The following is a 24,309-nucleotide window of genomic DNA, read 5'->3' as shown; positions in this document are numbered from 1 at the left end:
AAGTTATAATCCTATGTGTTTCTCTACAGTGAGGATTAGGATTGTAGATACTCTTCCTCTCCCTCACTTTTTATTTTAGAGATGAGAAATCTGGGGTTTTAGAAACTGAGCCCCAAGGTAAAATAAATATTTCCTTTTTTAAAGAAGATTTTTTTAATTTGAAAGGCTGAGTTACAGAGAGGCAGAGGCAGAGAGAGAGAGAAGTCTTCCATCCACTTGTTCACTCCCCAAATGGCTGCAATAGCCATAGTTAAGCTGATCCAAAGCCAGGAGCCAGGAAATTCTGGGTCTCTGATGTGGATGCAGGGTCCCAGGCATTTGGGCCATCTTCTACTGCTTTCCCAGGCTAGAGCAGAAAGCTGGATTGGAAGTGGAGCAGCAGGGACTTGAACCAGCCCCTATAAAGAATGTCGGTGCTGAAGGCAGAGGCTTAGCCCACTATGCCACAGTGCTGGTCCTGAAAGATATCTTAAACCAGTATTTCACTTTGGTTGGCCTTTAACCTGGACTTTTTTTACCATAGTTCCATGGGCAAATTTAATTCTAATCTTTTTCCACCTCAGCTTTCTCTTTGTAAATCGAGAATACTGTCTCCAGAATTAACCTGAGGTATAATTGATACAAAGTAAGTCATTTACTCTGTTAATCTGGCCCCTAGAAGATACTTGGCAATGTTAGTCCTGTATCCAGTTCTCTTTTTTTCTTTCTTTTTCTTTTTTTTTTTTTTGTACTTGGTGAATTAGAGGGTGGTGTAAAATACTTTGAAAAGAACCACAAATAAAAGACACAAGTAAAAATTGTATTCTCAAATCTAGATGTTAAACTGTGCCATGTACACCTGTGCTGAGAGTTACATTGAAATCCTTGTCATGGGTTACTTGAGAGAAGCTGTGCAGGAATAAAGCAGCAGGGGATTTTTCTGAGAAACAGCATGTGTGAGGGAACTGGGATTTGGGACTCAACAGCAGTGGCTGTCACTTCTTAAGATTTTGTTCAAGAAAGGAAGAACAGCACCTGACCCTTGAGATCTGGGGTGGGAAGGAAGGGAAGGAGGGATGGAAACAAAAGCAAGTGCCCTCTGGTTCCCAGCCTGTCTCCACCCACCCCACACTGAAGTCCTAGGAGAGGGCCAGTAAGTCTACCCAGGAATGCCCTGACCTGGACTCCATTTCCCAGAGTCACCCGGTGCTCTAACGTTTTCCTGCTCTAAGCGCCTGTGCGTGTGCATGTGGGAGAACGTACGCATGCGCGTGCCTTTCCCTGTGGCCCGGGGGCTGAGAACAGAGGAAGTTCATTTACTGATCAGAGTGTGCCCTGAGAGGCCGCACTGCTCCTTCTCCCACATTCACTGGGGAGTCTTGCTCTGCAAGTGCAATTGCAGGCGGTTCGGGAGCACACACCCCAGACCTGCCGCCCGCTGCTTCTGTGCCTCTGCATCTGCCACCGTGGGCCCCAAGTTCCAGCGACTTCTCCTGTCCCACACTTTCTGCTTTGCTCTCCAGGTGTCCTGAAGAAAGGGGACGTGCTCCCGAGAGTTTCCACGGCAAGTATGGAGAACAGGAAGGGGCATCTATGCGTGTGTGGGAGAGGGTGGGTGCGATGGCAGGTAGCGGCTCCCAGACATTGATCACTTGATTCTCAGTGATCCTGGGAGCTTCTCCAGCAGAGTCAAGGCTGGAACCCAGGTGTTGTGTCTCCCACTGCCGTTTCCCAGTCTCCCGATGCACGGCCAGTCCCACGGGCTGCCTCACTCAAATTCTCCTTAAAGTACACTGGACGAGGAATGGCACAAGCAGGGCAGTTGAGAGCACACTGAAGGAAGGAGTCCCATTCCCTATATTTAAATAAGCCCAGTTCCCACTTTGGGTGGGTCAGAGAATGCCTTGTGGCTGGCCTCCGGCTATATCCCCTGGTAGTTCCAGCTGGGCAGGGCTCAGCGGCCCTCAGCCGGAGCCCAAGGCAGTGGGGAGGTGGAAATGGAAGATCAGAGTAGGATCTGGCTCCTGGCCCCCATGCTGGACCCCGCGGACACATTTGACAGCCAGGGCACTATGTGTTTGGGTGACTTTCCCAGCAACATGTGAAGCTTGTGCAGTAGCTTTGTGGACTGATCTCTCCTCTGTGTTTAATTAACAGACTCTTTTTCAATCTGGAGCTTGAGGCCATGGAAACATAGCTGATTTATTTTCCTGCTTTTCGATTTCTGTCTTCAACCCTTCTTTCTCCTCATGTTATTAGGGATGCTGCCAATCCCTTTCGAAAGTGAGAAGTGAACTGAAATTAATGCAAGTCTACCATGTGAGTTAATAATGAGCTACTTCAATCTGGATTTTCATAGTGGAGAGCTATGAAAACATAAATACAGAAAAGTATCAATTTTTCTTGTCTAGTTCTTTACAGTCACTCAATGCTCCACCAAGCTGATTATCTTACAGTCCATATGGTTTTAATTAAGAGGGCCAGTTACTTTTTTTTTTTTTTAATTTGACAGGCAGAGTTAGAGAGGAAGGTCTTCCTTCCGTTGGTTAACCCCCCAAATGGCCACTATGGTTGGTGTGCTGTGCTGATCCGAAGCCAGGAGCCAGGTGCTTCCTCTTCATCTCCTACGTGGGTGCAGGGGCCCAAGCACTTGGGCCACAGCAGAGAGCTGGACTGGAAGAGGAGCAAATGGGACAGAATCCGGTGCGCATATGGGATGCTGGCGCTGCAGGCAGAGGATTAACCAAGTGAGCCACAGCGCTGGCTGGTTACTTTAAAAAAAAAATATTTATTTATTTAAAAGGCAGAGTTACAGAGAGGCAAAGACAGAGAGAGAGAGAGAGAGAGAGAGAGAGAGAGAGATCTCCCATCTGCTGGTTCACTCCCCAGATGGTCACAATGGCCATAACTACATGGATCTGAAGCCAGAAGCCAGGACCTTCTTCCAGGTCTCCCACACAGGTACAGGGGACCAAGCACTTGGGCCATCTTCCACTGCTTTCCCAGGCCATAGCAGAGAGCTGGATCAAAAGTGGAGCAGCCAGGTCTTGAACCAGCACCCATATGGTTTTACCTGCTCAGCCACAACACCAGCTTCAAGTTACTTTTCTTATTCTGGGTTCTGTGTTTAACCCCATTACATTTTCAACACGGGAGGATATTAGTGATAGATTTTCAAAATGACTGGTCTGTGGAAGCCTTTGTACAAGGTGTTAATGTGAAGATGGGTAAGGAAGAAAAGAGAAAATGTGCCCCTCTCCCCCCACAGAGATGCCCACACAGTACGGTAAAAGATGTGGCTTTGGGCTGGCACTGTGGCTCAGTAGGTTAATCCTCTGCCTGTGGTGCCAGCATCCCATATGGGCACTGGTTCAAGTCTCAGCTGCTCCTCTGATCCAGCTCTCTGCTATGGCCTGGGAAGGAAGTAGAAGATGCCCCAAGTGCTTGGGCCTCTGCACCCATGTGGGAGACCCAGAAGAAGCTCCTGGCTCCTGGCTTTAGATCAGTGCAGCTCTTCTGGCCATTTTGGCCAACTGGGGAGTGAAGCAGCAAAAGGAAGACCTTTCTCTCTGTCTATCCATCTCACTATCTGTGATTCTACCTCTCAAATAAATAAATAAAACATCTTTTAAAGAAAGAGTAATGTGGCCCTGAAAACTATTGCTATAGACTAACTTTCAGTATAATGAAGTTTTCACTTGATTAACTGAGTGATTCATAGATTCTGTTAGAGTCCTGTTGTCACCAGATTAATAATCTGTGAAACTCTTTAGCAGAGTAAGGTTATCTAGGAAGTAAAAATAGAAAGGGAATCCTGGATAGAGGTTGCTAGGGTGACAGCATTCTTCCTCTCAAACCCAGTGTGTTTTTGACCTTTTCTCCCATGTACTCCCTATCACAGTGCTTGCGAGTGGACAAGCAGTTTTGTGTTTCTGCTGAAAAGAGCTGCTTCACACCCAGGAAACAACTGTAAGACACTTTCTCAGCAACTATGTTGTGTGTACATTAATACGAACTTGAAAACAGCCAAGAACAGGATTCCTGGACTACTCAGGCTAACTCACTGTCCTTGGCACATCATTCCCTGCTCTGCAATAAGTTTCAGGCAAGTTCTTTAAAATTTTTAGGAGAGACATATTTCATATGAGAGACATAATCTGGTAATGTAGCAGTGATGTCTTTAAGAAAAGGTGCCATGTAAGGAAGCAGTCTGATGTGTCCATTCATCTTCCCATTAATAACTCTCATTGATGTCTAGCACAGGGTGGCAGAAGCAATCCTGCTTCTGAATTGCATCAATCCAGGAGGATTCATCTACAGTTTATCTGAGCTTTCTTTGTATGAGGGAATAACCAAAATACTACATTGTATAGGGTTTTTTAATTCATTTTATTTACTTGAAAGGCAGATTTACAGAGAGATGGAGAGACAGAGAGAGGTCTTCCATCCATTGGTTCACTCCTCAAATGGCCACAATGACTTGGGCTGGGCCAGGCTAAAATGAGAAGCTAGGAGCTTCTTCTGGTTCTCACACTTGACTTCAGGGGCCCAAACACTTGGGCCATCATCCTTTGCTTTCCCAGGTGAATTAGGGAGCTATATTGGAAATGAAGCAGGCCGGCACCATGGCTCAATAGGCTAATCCCCCACCTTGTGGCACTGGCACACCAGGTTCTAGTCCCGGGGACAGAATCCGGTGCCCCTCTTCCAGTCCAGCTCTCTGCTGTGGCCTGGGAGTGCAGTGGAAGATGGCCCAGGTCCTTGGGCCCTGCACCCACATTGGAGACCAGGAGAAGCACCTGGCTCCTGCCTTTGGATCAGTGCGGTGTGCCAGCTGCAGCGTGCCGGCAGTGGCGGCCATTGGAGGGTGAACCAATGGCAAAAAGGAAGACCTTTCTTTCTGTCTCTCTTTCACTGTCCACTCTGCCTGTCAAAAAAAAAAAAAAAAAAAAAAAAAAGGAAATGAATCAGCCAGGTTTTGAACCAGTGCCCATGTGGGGTACTGGCATTGCCAGGGTCTGATTAACCTACTACACCAGTCCCATGTGCATTTTCAAAGGGGGGGGAAGGGTTAAATTTTTTCTAATATGACTCTCAAAATAAACATTATAATTTGTGGTAGATGATGATTTTGGTTATATTTTGAGTTTCATTAAATTTCTGTATTTTTGAAGTTAATGAGTACTAGTAGTTATCTTATTTTTTAAAAGATTTATTTATTTTACTTGAAAGTGAGAGTTACACACAGAGAGGAGGAGAGGCAGAGAGAGATAAGTCTTCATCTGCTGGTTCACTCCCCAATTGGCTTCAGTGGTCAGAGCTGTGCCGATCCAAAGCCAGGAGCCAGGAGCTTCTTCTGTGTAGTAGTTATCTTATGTTATCCTTGCTTTGGCTAAATGAACTCTCTCCCATCCCTCAGTTAAAATGCTTTTTAAAATAGGTTTATTTTGAGGGCATGGCAGGTGAGGCTGCCACCTACAGTGCTGGCATCCTGTATGGGTGCTGGTTTGAGATCCAGCTTCCTGCTGTCACCTGGGAAAGCAGTGGAAGATAGCCCAAGTTCTTGAGTTCTGCCCTGCATGGGAGATCTGACAGAAGCTTCTGGCTCCTGGCTTCAGATAGATCCAGCTCTGGCCATTGCAGCCATTTTCAGAGTGAATCAGTGCATGGAAGACTTCTCTCTGTGCCCTGCCTCTCTGTAACTGCCTTTTAAATAAATAAATAAATTTTTACATGCTACACCATGGAGCTGGCCCCAAGACCTAACAGGTTTTCTGGGTGCTTATCCTGGGGTTGGTTCACTTTGAGCACTAAGCACAGTTATTCTGTGTGACTGAATATTTCATGTTCCTTCTTATGGAAAAGTTTTTCTCATGTTCTGAGTGATTGGGCTACATGCGCCCATAGTGGAAACTAAAACTTAATTTGGCATTTGAACACCCAGAGTGCTGTTTCCTATACTCTTCTGAATTTAATCAGAAAATGTGTTTTGAAACATTTGGTTTATGGGTAGGCAGGGCAGTTTTCCTGGATCCCTGTGAGAATTGATGAACTGATGGTGTTTTTCTACCCCACATTATATTCTGAAATTTACTTCCTTTTATTTTCTTAAAATAACTATATTTGTAATTTGCTCCCCCCTTCTGAAATGTTTGTGCTTCTGTCCTCCTTATAACCACGGACATGAGTAGCCCTTTTCCTTCTCTTTATGATACTAGAAGAACAATGGAACATTGCAGCTCTCTCCCCTGGCAGCACATCTCCCTCAGTACATCTCTTTGAGTTAGACCCTGGGTTAACTTGGCTGCACAAAAGGCATATATCTAAACCCAGTGTACCTATTGAATTAAAGTCATCATAAAGTCAATATGCCTTGTAAACCTCTCATCTCTTGTTTTGAAATGCGTTGTGAATGTGTCTTTTATGTCAGTGTCTGTAAGCCAAAGACTTCCCACTTAAGGCAGAAGGCTGCTGAGGGACAGCACAACTGTAGCTTTGCTCTGTTACTTTACTGTGGACACTCTCTCACCCTTTCTCTTTATTTTATTAAGATTTAAAAATTTTATTTTAAAGGCAGAGTTACAGAGAAAGAGGCAGAGACAGAAGGATGGGGATCTTGCATCTGCTGGTTCACTCAAGAGACTGCAATGAATAATGCTGGCCCAGCCTGGAAGTCCAACCCAGTGTCCCACATTGGTGCAAGGACCCAAGTACTTGTGCCATCTTTTTCTGCTTCCCCAATTGTGTTAGCAGGGAGCTGGATCAGAAGTGCAACAGCTGTGACTCAAACTGGCACTCATGGGGCTGGCATTGTGGCACAATGGGGAAAGCCACCATCTGCAATGCCAGCTTCCCACATGGACAGTAGTTCATGTCCCAGTTGCTCCACTTCTAAACTAGCTCCCTGCTGATGGCCTGAGAAAAACAGCAGAGGATGAGTCAAGTGTTTGGGCCATTGTAACCCATGTGTGAGACCCAGATGAAGTGCCTGGCTCCTGGTTTCTGTGTGGCTCAGCCCTGGCCATTGCAGCCATGTCAGATGGCAGATCTCTCTCTCTTTTAGCATTTATTTATTTATTTGCAAGGCAGAGATAGAGAAAGGAAGAGAATGAGAAAGATTTTCCATCTGCTTATCTACTCCCTAGATGGCTACAATGACCAGAACTGGGCCAGGCCCAAGCCAGGCACCAAAAGCTTCATTCAAGTCTCCCACTTGGGTGGCAAGGACCCAGGTATTGGGCCATCTTCTACTTTTCCAGAGACATTAGAAGAGAGCTGGATCAGAAGTGGAGCAGCCAGGACATGAACTGGTGCCTATATGGGATACCAGCATTGCAGGCAGCAGCTTTACCTGCTAATCCACAATGCCATCCCATCTGACTCTCCCTCCTCTCTATAACTCTGACATTTTTTTAAGATTTATTTTATTTATTTGACAGAGTTACTGATAGAGATAGAGACAGATAGAGAGGTCTTCAGTCTGCTGGTTCACTTCCCAAATGGCCGCAGTGGCCAGATCTGAGCTGATCTGAAGCCAGGAGCCAGTAGCTCCTTCCAGATCTCCATGTAGATATATGGCCAGGGACTTGGGCCATACTGTGCCACTTTCCCAAGCACATTAGCAGGCAGCTGGATTGGAAGTGGAGCAGCCAAGACCTGAACCAGGGACCATATGGGATGCAGCCCAGGGCCTCAATCAGCTGTGCCACAGCGCTGGTCCCCAAAACTCTGAGTTTCAAATAAATCAATCTTTTTTAAAGGGTGGACACACATATTGGATCCCAGCATTTTATTTTGTGGTGGCTTAATCCACTGTGCAACAAAGCCAGCCCCACCCTTTATCCTTCTGATGACTTCTGTGTCAAGATCCTGGTGATATCTGCTGAACAACTGTTGGTATTATGTTAGCCTCTTCTGTTTTATTTTGGTTCTTGTTTGTTGAGTTTATTTTGGCTGCCACTTTCGGGTAGCAAGCTGTGATGTCATCAGTGGCTAAAGCTGCCATGTGTTAAGCTGGCGCTGATTCTACCTTTCCATTTCTTCAAGTAGAAGTGGAAAATGAAATCCTCTCAAAACTAACATGCTACAAAGTAACAACTGGAAATCAAGCTTCCTTTCTTCTCACGTAACTGACCCAACTGGTCTCTGTGTTTCTCATTTTAGCCCTAAACTATACCAGATTCCTAGAGCAGAAGGAAGCTTATTTTTCAAGGCAGAATTCATAGATGTGGTTGTCCATTCACCTCTGAGAATTAAAGCCATCACTCTGCTTTTTGACTGGTTTTCAGTCTGTGGTGGTGCCATCTCTCACAGGAAGACAGATTCCTCACATAAGAATACACCTAGGTGGAGAAAACTTCAAGGAGTGGGTTTTCGAAAGTGAAATGGAATTCTGGCCTGGACATCCTTGAGATCGTGATCAGCAGAGTGGGGAAAATCTTTGCTATGTCCATTCACATCCTTTCCTTTTTGTTCATTGTATTCCTCCCTTACATAGTGCTCTGTGCTCTCCTTCTGTTGCACACACACAAGGTGTGTCTGTGATTGAGGCTGTTTGTGTACTGCTGCAGTATCTGGAGTTGCCTTTGTCTCCCTCTCTAACCAGAAACTCAGATGCAGAGTGAGAAGGGGACTGTCACCCTGCCACACAGGGTTTGGGCACGTTGCTCCTTTACTTTTCTTCAGTGCAGGAGCAGCCTTAAACAGAGCTGTACTGGGTAGTATTATTTCTTTTGGATTTGAGTGCTTGGATAGAAAAAGAAATACATATTTATTTCTTATAGAACAGATTGAGGAGGCACTACATAAAGTCAGCAGCAACTTTCTTGTCTCCTGTTACAAGTCAAGATGAATCAGAATATTTAGGGCCATTTGTTAAATTTTTTAAAAAATTAAAAATATTTATTTATTTTTTGACAGGCAAAATGGACAGTGAGAGAGAGAGAGAGAGACAGAGAGAAAGGTCTTCCTTTTTCTGCTGGTTCACCCCACAATGGCTACTGTAGCCAGCGCACCTCGCTGATCCAAAGCCAGGAGCCAGGTGCTTCTCCTGGTCTCCCATGCAGGTGCAGGGCCCAAGGACTTGGGCCATCCTCCACTGCACTCCTGGACCACAGCAGAGAGCTGGACTGGAAGAGGAGCAACCAGGACAGAATCTAGTGTCCTGACTGGGACTAGAACCTGGGGTGCCAGCACCGCAGGCAGAGGATTAGCCTATTGAGCCACGGTGCCAGCCAATATTTATTTGAAAGGCAGAGTTACAAAGAGAGAGAGATATGTAAATCATTTATCCACTGTTTCACACCCCTAATGGCCACAGCAGCTGGGGTTGGAACTGGATTAAAGTCAGGAGCCAGTATCTTCTTCCACATTTCCCATGTGGGAGTAGGAGCACAAGCACCATTCTTTGCAGCTTTCCTAGGCACAAGAAGGAGCTGGATCAGAAGTAGAGCTGCTGTGGCCTGGGAATACAGTGGAGGATGGCCCAAGTCCTTAGGCCCTGCACCTGCATGGGAGACCAGGAGAAGAACTTGGCTCCTGCCTTCGGATCAGCATGGTGTGCCAGCTGCAGCAACCATTGGGAGGGTGAACCAACCGAAAAGGAGGACCTTTCTCTCTGTCTCTCTCTCACTGTCCACTCTGCCTGTCAAAAAAAAAAAAAAAAAAAAAAAAAAAAAGAAGAAAAAGAAAAAGAAGTAGAGCAGGTGGGACATGAACTCATGCACAATATAGAATACCAACATCACAGGCAACAGCTTTCCCACTATGCTATACCATCTATTTTTAAAATTTTTATTTATTTGATTTGATTTGATTTGATTTAGAGAGATGCAGAGGCAGGGAGAGAGGGAGAAAGGTCTTCCATCTTCTGGTTTACTCCCCAGATGGCTGCAATGGCTGGAGCTACCCCGAACTGAAGCCAAGAGCTTGGAGCCTCTTCTAGTTATTCCACATGTGTGCACAGGCCCAAGGACTTGGGTCATCTTCTACTGCTTCCCCAGTAGAAGAGCGCTGGATCAGAAATGGAGCAGCCGAGACTCAAAGCAGTGCCCATAAGGGATGTCAGCAATGCAGGCAGCTGCTTTTCCTGCTAGGGCACAGTACCAGTGCCTCTATTGTCTGTTTTATGGAAATATATATTTATGGGATATTAGAAGGCCATTCAGGCACTCCCTACAAAACATTTTGAAATAATGATTGACAGTCTACAAGACTGTTTCCAAAGGGAGAGAGCTGCAGGGACAGAGAGGCAGTGATAATGAAATGGTTTGAGGAACAAGGGAAAATGGGAAGGCCAGAAGAAATCTTGAAAATTATTGCAAAGGATAAATAGGACACAAGTCATTTGTGCAGATTGCCAAAATTAACCATTTCTATTTTAGGGTTTTCCTTTTTTTAATTTAAATTAGAGATAATTTCTAACATAATTTGTGATATACTTGACTCCCTTTTCAGTTTTTTTCTTACACATAAGATGTGCTTATAAGATGAAGAGGAGCTGGTACCTATATGGGCAGCAGTTCTAGCCTCAGCTGCTCCTCTTCTGATCTGGCTCTCAGCTATGGCCTGGGAAAACAGTAGAAGATGGCACAAATGCTTAGGCCCTTGTACCCAAGGGGGGACAGAAAAGAAGCTCTTGGCTTCAGATCAGTGCAGCTTCATCTGTTATAGCCATTTGCGGAGTGAACCAGCAGATAGAAGACCTTTATCTCTGTCTCTTCCTCTCACTGTCTATAATTTGACCTCTCAAATAAATAAATAAAATCTTAAAAAATAAGATATAGAGAAGCACTGTAATTAAATGCAATAGTACACTCCTAAATATGCAGTTAACATTAATTTTCTTTTAACATTTATTTAATGAATATAAATTTCCAAAGTACAGCTTATGGATTACATGGCTTCCCCCCCATAACTTCCCTCCCAACTGCAACCTTCCCCTCTGCCGCTGCCTCTACCCTTCCATTCACATCAAGATTCGTTTTCAATTCTCTTTATATACAGAAGATCAATTTAGTATATATTAACTAAAGATTTCATCAGTTTGCACCCACACAGAAACACAAAGTGAAATATACTGTTTGAGTACTAGTTACAGCATTAAATCACAATGTACAGCACATTAAAGACAGAGATCCTACATGAGGAGTTAAGTGCACAGTGACTCCTGTTGTTGACTTAACAAATTGACACTCTTGTTTATGGCATCAGTAATCACCCTAGGCTCTTGTCATGAGTTGTCAAGGCTATGGAAGCCTTTTGAGTTCGCCAACTTTGATCATATTTAGATAAGGTCGTAGTCAAAGTGGAAGTTCTCTCCTCCCTTCAGAGAAAGGTAACTACTTCTTTGATGATCTGTTCTTTCCACTGGGATCTCACTCGCAGAGATCTTTCATTTAGGTTGTTGTTTTTTTTTTTTTTTTTTTTTTGCCAGAGTGTCTTGGCTTTCCATGCCTGAAATACTCTCATGGGCTTTTTAGCCAGATCTGAATGCCTTAAGGGCTGATTCTGAGGCCAGAATGCTGTTTAGGACATCTGCCATTCTATGAGTCTGCTGTGTATCCCGCTTCTCATGTTGAATCATTCTCTCCCTTTTTTTTATTCTATCAGTTAGTATTTTCAGACACTAGTCTTGTTTATGTGATCCCTTTGACTCTTAGTCCTATCATTATGATCCATTGTGAACAGAAATTGATCACTTGGACTAGTGAGAAGGCATTGGTATATGCCACCTTGATTGGATTGAATTGGAATCCCCTGTTATGTTTCTAACTCTACCATTTGGGGCAAGTCCAATTGAGCATGTCCCAAATTGTACATCTCTTCCCTCTCTTATTCCCACTCTTACATTTAACAGGAATCACTTTTCAATAAGTTTCAACACTTAAGAATAACTGTGTATTAATTATAGAATTCAACCAATAGTGTTAAATAGAACAAAAAAAAACTAAAAGGGATAAAGTATTAAGTTGTTCATCAACAGTCAGGGAAAAGGCTGATGAAGTCACTGTTTCTCATAGTGTCCATTTCACTTCAACAGGTTTCCTTTTTGGTGCTCAGTTACTTGTCACTGATCAGGGAGAACCTATGGTATTTGTCCCTTTGGGACTGGCTTATATCACTCAGCATGATGTTTTCCAGATTCCTCCATTTTGTTGCAAATGACCAGATTTCATTGTTTTTTTTTTTTTTTATTTGGTGAATATAAATTTCGAAAGTACAGTTTATGGATTACAATGGCTCCCCCCCATAATTTCCCTCCCACTCACACCCCTCCCATCTCCCACTCCCTCTACCATTCCATTCACATCAAGATTCATTTTCAATTATCTTTATATACAGATCGATTTAGTATATATTAAGTAAAGATTTCATCAGTTTGCACCCACACAGAAAGACAAAGTGTCAAATACTGTTTCAGTACTAGTTATAGCATTACTTCATATTGGACAACACACTAAGGACAGATCCCACATGAGAAGTAAGTACACAGTGACTCCTGTTGTTGACTTAACAAATTTTACACTCTTGTTTATAGCATCAGTAATCTCCCTAGGCTCTAGTCATGAGTTGCCAAGGCTATGGAAGCCTTTTGAGTTCGCCGACTTCAATATTATTCTGCCAGGGTCATAGTCATACCTTCAGAGAAAGGTACCTCCTTCTTTGATGGCCCCGTTCTTTCCATTGGGATCTCACTCACAGAGATCTTTCATTTAGGTCTTTTTTTTTTTTTTTCCAGGGTGTCTTGGCTTTCCATGCCTGAAATACTCTCATGGGCTCTTCAGCCAGATCCAAATGCCTTTAGGGCTGATTCTGAGGCCAGAGTGCTGTTTAGGACATCTGCCAGTCTATGAGTCTGCTGTGTATCCCGCTTCCCATGATGGATCGTTCTCTCCCTTTTTGATTATATCAGCTAGTATTAGCAGACACTAGTCTTGTTTGTGTGATCCCTTTGAATCTTAGACCTATCAGTGTGATCAATTGTGAACCAAAATTGATCACTTGGACTAGTGAGATGGCATTGGTACATGCCACCTTGATGGGATTGTATTGGGATCCTCTGGCACGATTCTAACTCCACCATTTGGGGCAAGTCAGATTAAGCATGTCTCAAATTGTACATCTCCACCTCTCTTATTCCCACTGTTATATTTAACAGGGGTTGCTTTTCAGTTAAAATTTAAACACCTAAGAAAAATTGTGTGTTAATCACAGAGTTCAACCAATGGTACTAGAACAAAACAAAGAGAAAATGTTAAAATGGATAAAGTATTACATTGTACATCAACACTCAGGACAAGAGCTGATCAAGTCACTGTTTCTCATAGTGTCCACTTCACTTCAACAAGTTTCCCCTTTGGTGCTCAGTTAGTTGTCACCGATAAGGGAGAACATATGATATTTGTTACATTGGGACTGGCTTAATTCACTCAGCATAATGTTTTCCAGATTCCTCCATCTTGTTGTAAATGACCGGATTTCATTGTTTTTGACTTCTGTATAGTATTCTATAGAGAACATGTCCCATAATTTCTTTATCCAGTCTACTGGTGATGGACATTTGGGTTGATTCCAGGTCTTAGCTATTGTGAATTGAGCTGCAATAAACATTAATGTGCAGACAGCTTGTTTGTTTGCCAATTTCATTTCCTTTGGGTAAATTCCAAGGAGTGGTATGGCTGGGTTGAATGGTAGGGTTTTATTCAGGTTTCTGAGGAAACCTGACTGACTTCCATAGTGGCTTGACCAGTTTGTATTCCCACCAACAGTGGGTTAGTGTCCCTTTTTCCCTACATCCTCTCCAGCATTTATTGTTGGTAGATTTCTGAATGTGAGCCATTCTCACCAGAGTGAGGTGAAATATCATTGTGGTTTTGATTTGCATTTCCCTGATTGCCAGTGATCTTGAACATTTTTTCATGTGTCTGTTGGCCATTTGGTTTTCCTCTTTTGAAAAATGTCTATTGAGGTCCTTGTCCCATCTCTTAAGTGGGTTGTTTGTTTTGATTTTGTGGAGTTTCTTGATTTCTTTGTAGATTCTGTTATCAACCCTTTATCTGTTGCATAGTTTGCAAATATGTTTTCCCATTCAGTTGGTTGTCTCTTTACTCTCCTGTCTGTTTCTTTTGCAGTACAGAAACTTCTCAATTTGATGCAATCCCAAATGTTACCTTTCGCTTTGACTGCCTGTGCTTCTGGGGTATTTTCCAAGAAGTCTTTGCCAGTACCTATAGCTTGCAGAGTTTCTCCAATGCTGTGTAATAATTTGATGGTGTCGGGTCATAGATTTAAGTCTTTAATCCATGTTGAGTGGATTTTTGTGTAAGGTGAAAGGTAGGGGTCTTGCTTCATGATTCTGCACATGGAAATCCATTTTTCCCAGCACCATCTATTGAATAGACAGTCCTTACTCCAAGGATTGTTTTTGGAATCTTGATCAAATATAAATTGGCTGTAGATGTTTGGATTGATTTCTGGTGTTTCTATTCTTTTCCATGGTCTATCCATCTGTTTCTGTACCAGTACCATGATGTTTTGATAACAACTGCCCTGTAGTATGTCCTGAAATCTGGTATTGAGATGCCTCCGGTTTTGTTTTTGTTGTACAAGATTGCTTTAGCTATTCGAGGTCTCTTTTGCCTCCATATGAATTTCAGCATCATTCTTTCTAGATCTGCGAAGAATGTCTTTGGTATCTTGATTGGTATTGCATTGAATCTATAAATTGCTTTTGAGAGAATGGACATTTTGATGATATTGATTCTTCCAATCCATGAGCATGGAAGATTTTTCCATTTTTTGGTATCCTCTTCTATTTCTTTCTTTAAGGTTTTGTAATTACATCGTTAAGATCCTTAACATCTTTGGTTAAGTTTATTCCAAGGTATTTGATTGTTTTTGTAGCTATTGTGAATGGGATTGATCTTAGAAGTTCTTCTCAGCCATGGCATTGTCTGTGTATACAAAGGCTGTTGATTTTTGTGCATTGATTTTGTATCCTGCTACTTTGCCAAGCTCTTTTGTGAGTTCTAATAGTCTCTTAGTAGAGTTCTTGGGATCCCCTAAATAAAGAATCATATCATACACAAAGAGGATAGTTTGAGTTCTTCCTTCCCAATTTGTATCCCTTTAATTTCTTTTTCTTGGCTAATAGCTCTGGCTAAAACTTCCAGAACTATAGTGAATAGCAGTGATGAGAGTGGGCCTCCCTGTCTGGTACCAGATCTCAATGGAAATGCTTCCAACTTTTCCCCATTCAATAGGATGTTGGCCGTGGGTTTTTCAAAAATTGCTTGGATTGTATTGAGGAATGTTCCTTCTATACCCAATTTGCTTAGAGTTTTCATCATGAAAGGGTGTTGTATTTTATCAAATGCTTTCTCTGCGTCTATTGAGATAATCATATGGTTTTTCTTCTGCAGTCTGTTAATGTGGTGTATCACATTGATTGTTTTGCGCACATTGAACCGTCCCTGCATACCAGGGATAAATCCCACTTGGTCAGGGTGGATGATCTTTCTGATGTGTTGTTGTATTCTATTGGCCAGAATTTTATTGAGTATTTTTGCATCTATGTTCATCAGGGATATTGGTCTGTAATTCTCTTTCAGTGCTGCATCTTTTTCCAGCTTAGGAATTAAGGTGATGCTGGCTTCATAGAAAGAATTTGGGAGGACTCCCTCTTTTTCGATTGTTCTGAATATTTTGAGAAGAATTGGAGTCAGTTCTTCTTTAAATGTCTGGTAGAATTCAGCAGTGAATCCATCTGGTCCTGGGCTTTTCTTTGTTGGGAGGGCCTTTATTACTGTTTCAATTTCTGTCTCAGTTATGGGTCTGGTTAGGTTTTCGATGTCTTCCTGGTTCAGTTTAGGTAGATTGCATGTGTCCAGGAATCTATCCATTTCTGATAGGTTGCTGGCATACAAGTCCTTGTAGTAATTTCTGATGATTCTTTTTATTTCTGTGGTGTCTGTTATCACGTTTCCTTTTTCATCTCTGATTTTATTGATTTGGGTCTTTTCTCTTCTTTTTTTAGTTAGTTGGGCCATTGGGGCATCAATTTTATTTTTTCAAAAAACCAGCTCCTCGTTTGGCTAGTTTTTTGTAATTTTTTTTATTCAATCCTGTTGATTTCTTCTCTCATTTTAATTATTTCTCTTCTACTAGATTTGGGTCTGGTTTGCTGCAGATTTTCTAGATGCTTGAGATGAATTGAAAGCTCCTCTATTTGGTGCCTTTCCAATTTCTTGATGTAGGCACCTATTGATATAATCTTTCCTCGTAACACTGCTTTTGCTGCATCCCATAAGTTTTGGTATGTTGTGCTGTTATCCTCATCTACTTCCAGAAAATTTTTGATTTCTCTTTTGATTTCTTCTATGTCCCATGGTTCATTCAGGAGCATGTTGTTCAATCTCCATGTGTTTGCGTATGCTCTAGGGATTCCTGAGTTGCTAATTTCCAACTTCATTCCATTGTGGTCTGAGAAGCTGCATGGTATGATTCTAATTCTTTTGAATTTGCTGAGACTTGTTTTATGGCCTAGTATGTGGTCAATCCTAGAGAAGCTTCCATGTATTGCTGAGAAGAATGTAAATGCTTTTTTTGTAGGATGAAAAGTTCTGTAGATATTTGTTAGATCCATTTGGGCTATAGTGCCGTTTAAATCTACTGTCTCCTTGTTGATTCTGTCCTGTTGATCTGTCTATTTCTGAGTGGAGTGTTGAAGTCCCCCAGTACTATTGTATTGGGGTCTAAGTCTCCCTTTAAGTACCTTAACAAATCTTTTAAATAAACTGATGCCCTGTAATTAGGTGCATATACATTGATAATCATTATATCTTCCTGTTGAATTGATCCCTTAATCATTATATAGTGTCCCTCTTTGTCTCTCCTAACAGTTTTTTGGTAAAGTTTATGTTGTCCGATATTAAGATGGCTATGCCTGCTCTTTTTTCATTTCTGTTGGCATGGTATATCTGTTTCCAGCCTTTCTCTTTCAGTCTGTATGCATCTTTGTTGGAAAGATGTGTTTCTTGTAAGCAGCAAATAGATGGGTTTTATTCCTTAACCCAATTAGCTAATTGGTGTCTTTTAACTGGACAGTTCAGGCTATTAACGTTCAACGTGACTATTGATAAGTGGTAACTTTGCCCTGCCATTTTCCCGAAGATATTTTCTAATATATGCTTTGATTTCCCTGTGATCTTTTGCTGTGAGGTTTCCTTCCTTTACCTTCTTTCATATTGATGTCCATGTTTCTGTGTTTCTGTGTGCAACACATCTTTAAGCATCTTTTGCAGGGCCGGACGAGTGGTGGCAAAGTCTTTCAATGTCTGTTTGCTGTGAAAGGTCTTTATTTCACCTTCATTCACAAATGAGAGCTTTGCAGGGTATAATAATCTGGGCTGGCAGTTTTTCTCTCTTAGTACCTTGGCTATGTCTCGCCATTCCCTTCTAGCTTGTAGGGTTTCTGATGAGAAGTCTGCTGTGAGTCTAATTGGAGATCCTCTGAAAGTAATCTGACGTTTCTCTCTTGCACATTTTAGGATCTTTTCTTTATGTTTCACTGTGGAGAGTTTAATTACAACGTGTCGTGGTGAGGATATCTTTGGTCATGTTTATTAGGGGTTCTATGAGCTTCCTGTACTAGGATGTCTCTGTCCTTCTCCAAACCTGGGAAATTTTCTGCTAGTATCTCACTAAAAAGGCATTCTAATCCCTTCTCCCTCTCCATGCCTTCAGGAACTCCTAGAACCCAAATGTTGGGTTTTTTAATAGTATCCTGAAGATTCCCCACAATATTTTTTAGGTTTCTAATTTCCTCTTCTTTTCTTTGGTTTGACTGTCTACTTTCCTGTTCTCTGTCTTCTAAGTCTGATATTCTCTCTTCTGCTTCACCCATTCTGTTTTTAAGGCTCTCTAATGCATTTGTCATTTGATCTATTGAATTCTTCATTTCATTTTGATTTCTCTTCACTATCACAAGTTCATGTTCTACTAATTGCTTCATTTCATTTTGATTTTTCCTTAAGATTTCATTTTCATGAGAGAGATTTTCTACCCTGTCCAGTAAGGATTTCTGTAGTTCAAGAATTTGTTTTTGAGAACTTCTAAGTGTTCTTATCATATATTTTTGGAAATCCGTATCTTGCATTTCTTCTATCTCATCACCTTTATAATCTTGGCTTGGGGTGTCTTGTTCATTTGGGGGCATCATAGTGTCTTCCTTGTTCTTGTTACCTCAGTTTTTGCATTTGTTGTTTGGCATATTGGAGATATTATTTGGTTTCTTCACTGTGGTGTTTTTTCTTGTTATACTATGACTCTAGATTAAGTGGATTGTCTGCTTTTGATGGATCCTTAGAGGCTTGTGATGGGTGTGGCCTGAGAGCTCTGTTTGGTTCCTCATGGTTAAGGGTGTGCCAAAGGTGACACTCCCAGGTTAGGCATAGTAAATCTCTCTCTCTTTTTTCTTTCTTTTTTGTTGATTCAAAAGGGAAGTAATTCTGCACAGCTGAATGGAATGGAGGTGGTTAGCAGGCAAATGATATACCCACAGGAGCCAGAGATCAGAATCTCTTTCCCAAGGACCACATAGGGAATCTGTCCTGCCCTCAGTGTGTGCTCAAACTCTCCTGCAATCTCCCACTGGGTTGCCAAGGTTACCAAACTGCAGCATCTCTGGAGAGCACTCACGTGAACTCCACGAGTTCTCTCCCCCACCTTCTCTTCCCTCACAGTTTCATTTCAGTAGCACCACACATTCACCAGGTTCTAATCTCCTGTTATTTCACTACCCCCAGAGTCAGGTTTTTCTGCTAGGCTCAGGGCCAGTGCAGACCTGAGGTTGCCCTGCTTATGACGTATGTCCAAGATGGCACCTGCTCTTTGTCTTGCTCACCTTTGAGAGCTGAGCGGAGAGAGAGAAACTCGTGTCCGTATTGGTCACTTTTTTTTCTCTCTCTCTCTCTCATTTCCCCATGGGGTTTCAGGCCTCATTCCCTCTAGTCTCTACTTTCTGCTTGCCTGCCGGTGTCTCGGGCTATTGAGGTTGGGCTCACCACGTGTTCCAGCACTGGTGTGTTGACTCTGCTGCTGGTGTCCTGAACTGTGGACTCCAATGCTCTCCACACAGGTCCACTGTGAATCACTAGTTCCGGAAGAGTTTCCTCTGCTGTTTCTTCCCCTATTCTTCCTTGAACCTGCAGTATCTCCACTTTTATGAAACTGTCTCTCCCCGGACTATCAGTGTGCTCCCTTCCTATTCCACCATCTTGCCGCTCTCCCCTATTTTTATTTTTGACAGGCAGAGTGGACAGTGAGAGAGAGAGACAGAGAGAAAGGTCTTCCTTTTGCCGTTGGTTCACCCTCCAATGGCTGCCAAGGCCGGCGCCCTGTGGCTGGCACACTGTGCTGATCCAAAGGCAGGAGCCAAGTGCTTCCCCTGGTCTCCCATGGGGTGCAGGGCCCAAGCACTTGGGCCATCCTCCACTGCACTCCCGGGCCATAGCAGAGAGCTGGCCTGGAAGAGGAGCAACCGGGACAGAATCTGGCACCCCAAACGGGACTAGAACCCAGTGTGCCGGTGCCCCAAGGCAGAGGGTTAGCCTATTGAGCCATGGCGCCTGACTGGATTTCATTGTTTTTGACTGCTGTATAGTATTCTATAGAGTACATATCCCATAATTTCTTTAGTCTACTGTTGATGGGTATGTGGGTTGATTCCAGGTCTTAGCTATTGTGAATTGAGCTGCAATAAACATTAAGGTACAGACCACTTTTTTGTTTGCCAATTTAATTTCCTTTGGGTAAATTCCAAGGAGTGGGATGGCTGGGTTGAATGGTAGGGTTATATTCAGGTTTCTGAGGAATCTCCAGACTGACTTCCATAGTGGCTTGACCAGTTTGCATTCCCACCAACAGTGGGTTAGTGTCCCTTTTTCCCTACATCCTCTCCAGCATCTATTGTTGGTAGATTTCTGTATGTGAGCCATTCTAACCAGGGTGAAGTGAAACCTCATTGTGATTTTGATTTGCATTTCCCTGATTGCTAGTGAGCTTGAAAATTTTTTCATCTGTTTGTTTGCCATTTGGTTTTCCTCTTTTGAAAAAATGTCTATTGAGGTCCTTGGCCCATCTCCTAAGTGGGTTGTTTGTGTAGTTGTTGTGGAGTTTCTTGATCTCTTTGTAGATTCTGTTATTAACCCTTTATCTGTTGCATAGTTTGCAAATATTTTTTCCCATTCTGTCAGTTGCCTCTTCACTTTCCTGTCTGTTTCTTTTGCAGTACAGAAACTTCTCAATTTGATGCAATCCCAAGTTTTAATTTTGGTTTTGACTGCCTGTGCTTCTGGGGTATTTTCCAAGAAGTCCTTGCCTGCGCTTATATCTTGCAGGGTTTCTCCAATGCTCTCTAATAATTTGATGGTGTCAGGTCATAGATTTAGGTCTTTAATCCATGTTGAGTGGATTTTTGTGTAAGGTGTAAGGTAGGGGTCTTGCTTCATGCTTCTGCACGTGGAAATCCATTTATCCCAGCACCATTTATTGAATAGACTGTTCTTGCTCCAGGAATTGGTTTTAGATCCTTGATCAAATATAAGTTGGCTGTAGATGTTTGGGCTGATTTCAGATATTTCTATTCTGTTCCATTGGTCTATCCATCTGTTTCTGTACCAGTACCATGCTGTTTTGATAACAACTGCCCTGTAGTATGTCCTGAATTGGATTAATGTGTCTCTTGCTTAGAGCAGAATTTTTATGACTGAATTTGAGATAATTAAAAATAAGTTTCATAATTGAAACATTGACCATTTTTACTGCTGCAGCCTCCCCCTCACTCTGTATCTGCAGATAGTCCACATGAAGGTACACAGAAAGAGAGGCCTGCATATCTGGAGTAATGCAAATATGCCCTTTGCTGAAACCAGTGGATCAATCCACTGGAGTTTTTTGTGATTCAGTTTGCATTTTTCTGTAGAGTGAAATATAGTGATTTGGGTAAAGTATCTTGTCTTATAGTAGATGATTCCAGTTGTCTTTCTTATCCATCTACCTGGATCACAGGTGATTCCCAAGACAGGTGTTGGGCTCTATGGAAAAAAAAAAAAAAAAAAAAGTAGCCTCTTCAGAGTTGATGTATTTCTCCTGGAAAATTGGAGAAATGTTTTGTAAGAAGCAGTTCATGGAGGATGTATATTTCCTTAGAAATGAGATTGAAGTAATTCCCTTTACTTGCCCCTCCCTGAGCTAGCTCCTGAGGTTGATTGATCAGGGCAAGAATGCTAATATTTATAGGCCAATTATGAATGATGCATGTTTGTCTTACACATGAGATGTCTACAGATCTGTTTCTCAAGGCCTTTAAGATAAAATAAGAAAATTTTGCAACAAAAGAGAAGGTTTTCATTGCCTGTTGCCTTGGTCTAGGATCTGTGCATTTATTACCCACTTAGTTCTCTGACTCCTATTGTGAGCACCTCCTAATGGTACTTTTTTGGCCATTCCTGTGTCCAGATTGCTTAATGGGTGGCAATCTTTGACCAGACTTCCAGTCTGATAACTCAGCCCAAATTGGAGTTGACTAGTTTGTGTAGCCACTTCAGGATTAAGGCGGTCCAAAACTGCCAGTGCCCAATGACTGGGCTGCCTTTAGGCTCACTCAAGAGATAAGACTCTGGGCACAGGTCCCAAATGGCTTTGCTTGATCCTCTTCCCTTGATCTCTCTGGTGACCAGGCTGATTCTCAGGTAGGCAGGGAACTTGTTGGCTCACAGAAGTCTCCAGATTTCTGTTTTGCATTTATCTGCAAAATATTTGAAAGTTTTCTCTTGGATCTCTAAAGTCCTGAGTAGAGAGTTTTATTTTGTATTGAGATGTGTCTTTGTAAAGACAGGTGTCACTGAAGACTGTGTATCCTCAGAATTAACTGAACTCTCCCAGGCCTGCATGGAGTTCCAGGATCCTGGCTTCAGGCTGAACATTGCCTGCTGTTGTGAGCATTTGGCGATGTACCAGAAAGTGGAAGAAATGTCTCTCGCTCTCCCTCTCCCTCTGCCTTTCAAATAAAATGAAAAACAGATAAAAATTGAAAAAAATGTGTTTTGCCTTGTGTCCTAAGGAAAAAGTAATTACTGTTGTTATAGGTAGAACTCATTTGTACACTTCACAAATACTCATCAATCTCAGGTTAATGGCTTGGTGATCACTGCTGGCTGTGCTGCCTACTCAGCTCCCATTCTGTAATGCATCCCCTTCTTCATCTGCAGTTCACTTTGGGTGCTCATAAAACACCAAACTGCCTCCTGACTTTGCATTCCTGTGTTCTTTATACATAGCTTGGCCATAATCTCATTTTCTTTAGCAGCATGCTAATTTTTATGAGTGCTTCACAGGCAAAGAATAATGTGGACATTGATTTTCTCTGAGCTTTTTCCCTAAGTTGTTTATTTTATGCAATTGATTCTGGGTGATGTGTAGAACTTTGCTGGATTAGAAGTTGTGGTGCAGAATTTGATATTAGAGAAAGAAGTCTGTCACTGCCACTTGCACTGTGCCCCACCCTGCAACCTATGCCTGCCTTTGGATTCTGTTTTTATAGAGTGTTGGAATGAGGCAGTAGTGATTCAATAAAGGAATAAATTTTCAATTGTTAAACATTTCTATTTTTATTAATACAAAGAGATCAGATTGCATAAGAATGTAATTCCATAAGAACATAACCATACTTCTCTATTTCCTCCTCCTTTCTTCCTTTCTCTTTTTAAGGATTTAATAAGCTGGGTTTTTTCCCTAACCTAGTCTTTACCCCTTCATCTCCAGCCTTCCTATTTGTTCCTACTTTACAATCTAGTGCTTTAAGCTTTTTCCCCCTTCTTTCATGCATGTTTTTGCCTACTCCTACCCCAATTCCAAAGAAGGAAAAATGAATAAAAATCATGACATATTGATTCAAAGACAGGAATCCTATCCAGAAATACAGAAAAAAAGTTACCTCCTTTTCTTTTTATTAATAGTTTATTTACTGATTTACCTTTCTGGAAGAGGCAGCTAGAAGTTCTCCGAGGTCTGTCCTTAGAATGTGAGGAGAGCCAGAGATATTGGATAGACTCTTTACAGTCTGTTTGTTTTATTGTGAGAGATATTGTTCCACTTGCCTGTGGCAGAAAAAAATGAAATTTCAATGATTTTTTTCTGTATTACTAATTTTTATGATGAGTCTCTTCTTTGTCAATGGATAGAGACCTGTCAAGTTTACCATGAACAAAAAATTTCACAGACACAACTGCTTCCAGAGAAGGTGCATGCCCCTCCATTCCCACGTGGCCTTCTCTGAGATCTCCAGGTGGCTTCTCTTGGTCTCCTGAAAGCAAAGAGAAGATTCAACCACAGAAAATGTTCACTACAACTGTGGTGTTGTTTCTTGGAAGTTCCTGTCCAAAAAGTAATCATTTAAGAACACCAGGGGCATTTTATTAGTTTCACAGGATTCTCGTCTTCCTGGATTCAGTGAAGAGGAAAAATAACCAAAGTTGAAGCATGATTCTAGGCAAAGCACAATTATTTATCTGCATAACAAAAATCCTCATATTTTTTCTGCACATGGTTAGTCTTACATGGATTAGAAAGAAAAAATACTATTTAATGTCTTAGAACTCTCTAATGTTAAAAAGTACAAGAATTAAAAATTGATATTTTGTGCTCTTATAAAGCTCCAAAAGCATTAACATTGTGCATTTCTGGGTGATTTGAAAATTCTAAATTTGAAATCAATTGCATTGACTGGCTTTGCAGAGTAGGAAGAAAATAATTGGCTTATTAATTATTTATATAGAGAGACTATGAAAGAAGCTATTCATTGGTACCAATTGTCTATGATAAGCTTTAATGTTTATGAAACCATGACTCATTTTATTTTATGAGCTATGTCCACTTGAAGTTGTGAAAGAAAACATGCAGTAGTGTTTGCAATTCACTTTAAAAGATTTTTTGAAAGACTTTATTTATTGATTTGAGAGGTAGAGTTATAGACAGTGAGAGGTAGGACAGAGAGAAAGGTCTTCCATCCATTGGTTCACTCCCCAAATGGCTGCAACAGCCAGAGCTGCTCAATCCAAAGCCAGGAGCCAGGTGCTTTTTTCCAGTCTCCCATGGGTGCAGGGGCCCAAGCACTTGGGCCATCTTATACTGCTTTTCCAGGCCATAGCAGAGAGCTGGATTGAAAGAGGTGTGGCTGGGACTGGGACTGGGGCCTATATGGGATGCCGGTGCTGCAGGTGGAGGATTAACCTCCTGCGCCATGGCACCAGCCCCACCATTCTCTTGAAA

The 24,309-nt window shown here is 42.1% G+C and overlaps 1 protein-coding gene across 3 annotated transcripts in view; it reads left to right on the top strand.

The window, feature by feature from the left end:
* The first annotated feature begins 1,255 nt into the window (after positions 1 to 1,255).
* The window catches only part of LOC127485540 (uncharacterized), a 52,183-nt gene continuing 29,129 nt past the window's right edge, over positions 1,256 to 24,309 (top strand). Inside the window, exon 1 of one of the 3 annotated variants that reach the window (XM_051828642.3) lies at positions 1,256 to 1,543. The gene's annotated coding sequence lies outside the window, so the exon portion shown is untranslated. Of the gene's footprint in view, positions 1,548 to 24,309 lie in introns of all 3 variants that reach the window. The other 2 variants (XM_089309600.1, XM_089309601.1) reach the window with 2 other exon arrangements.

Source organism: Oryctolagus cuniculus, chromosome 12, assembly GCF_051225735.1.
Source record: "Oryctolagus cuniculus isolate XC-2025 breed Fujian yellow rabbit chromosome 12, ASM5122573v1, whole genome shotgun sequence".
NCBI classification, from domain to species: domain Eukaryota; kingdom Metazoa; phylum Chordata; class Mammalia; order Lagomorpha; family Leporidae; genus Oryctolagus; species Oryctolagus cuniculus.
Note: the sequence above shows the minus strand (reverse complement) of the source record. Positions and strands in the feature narration are given on the sequence as shown.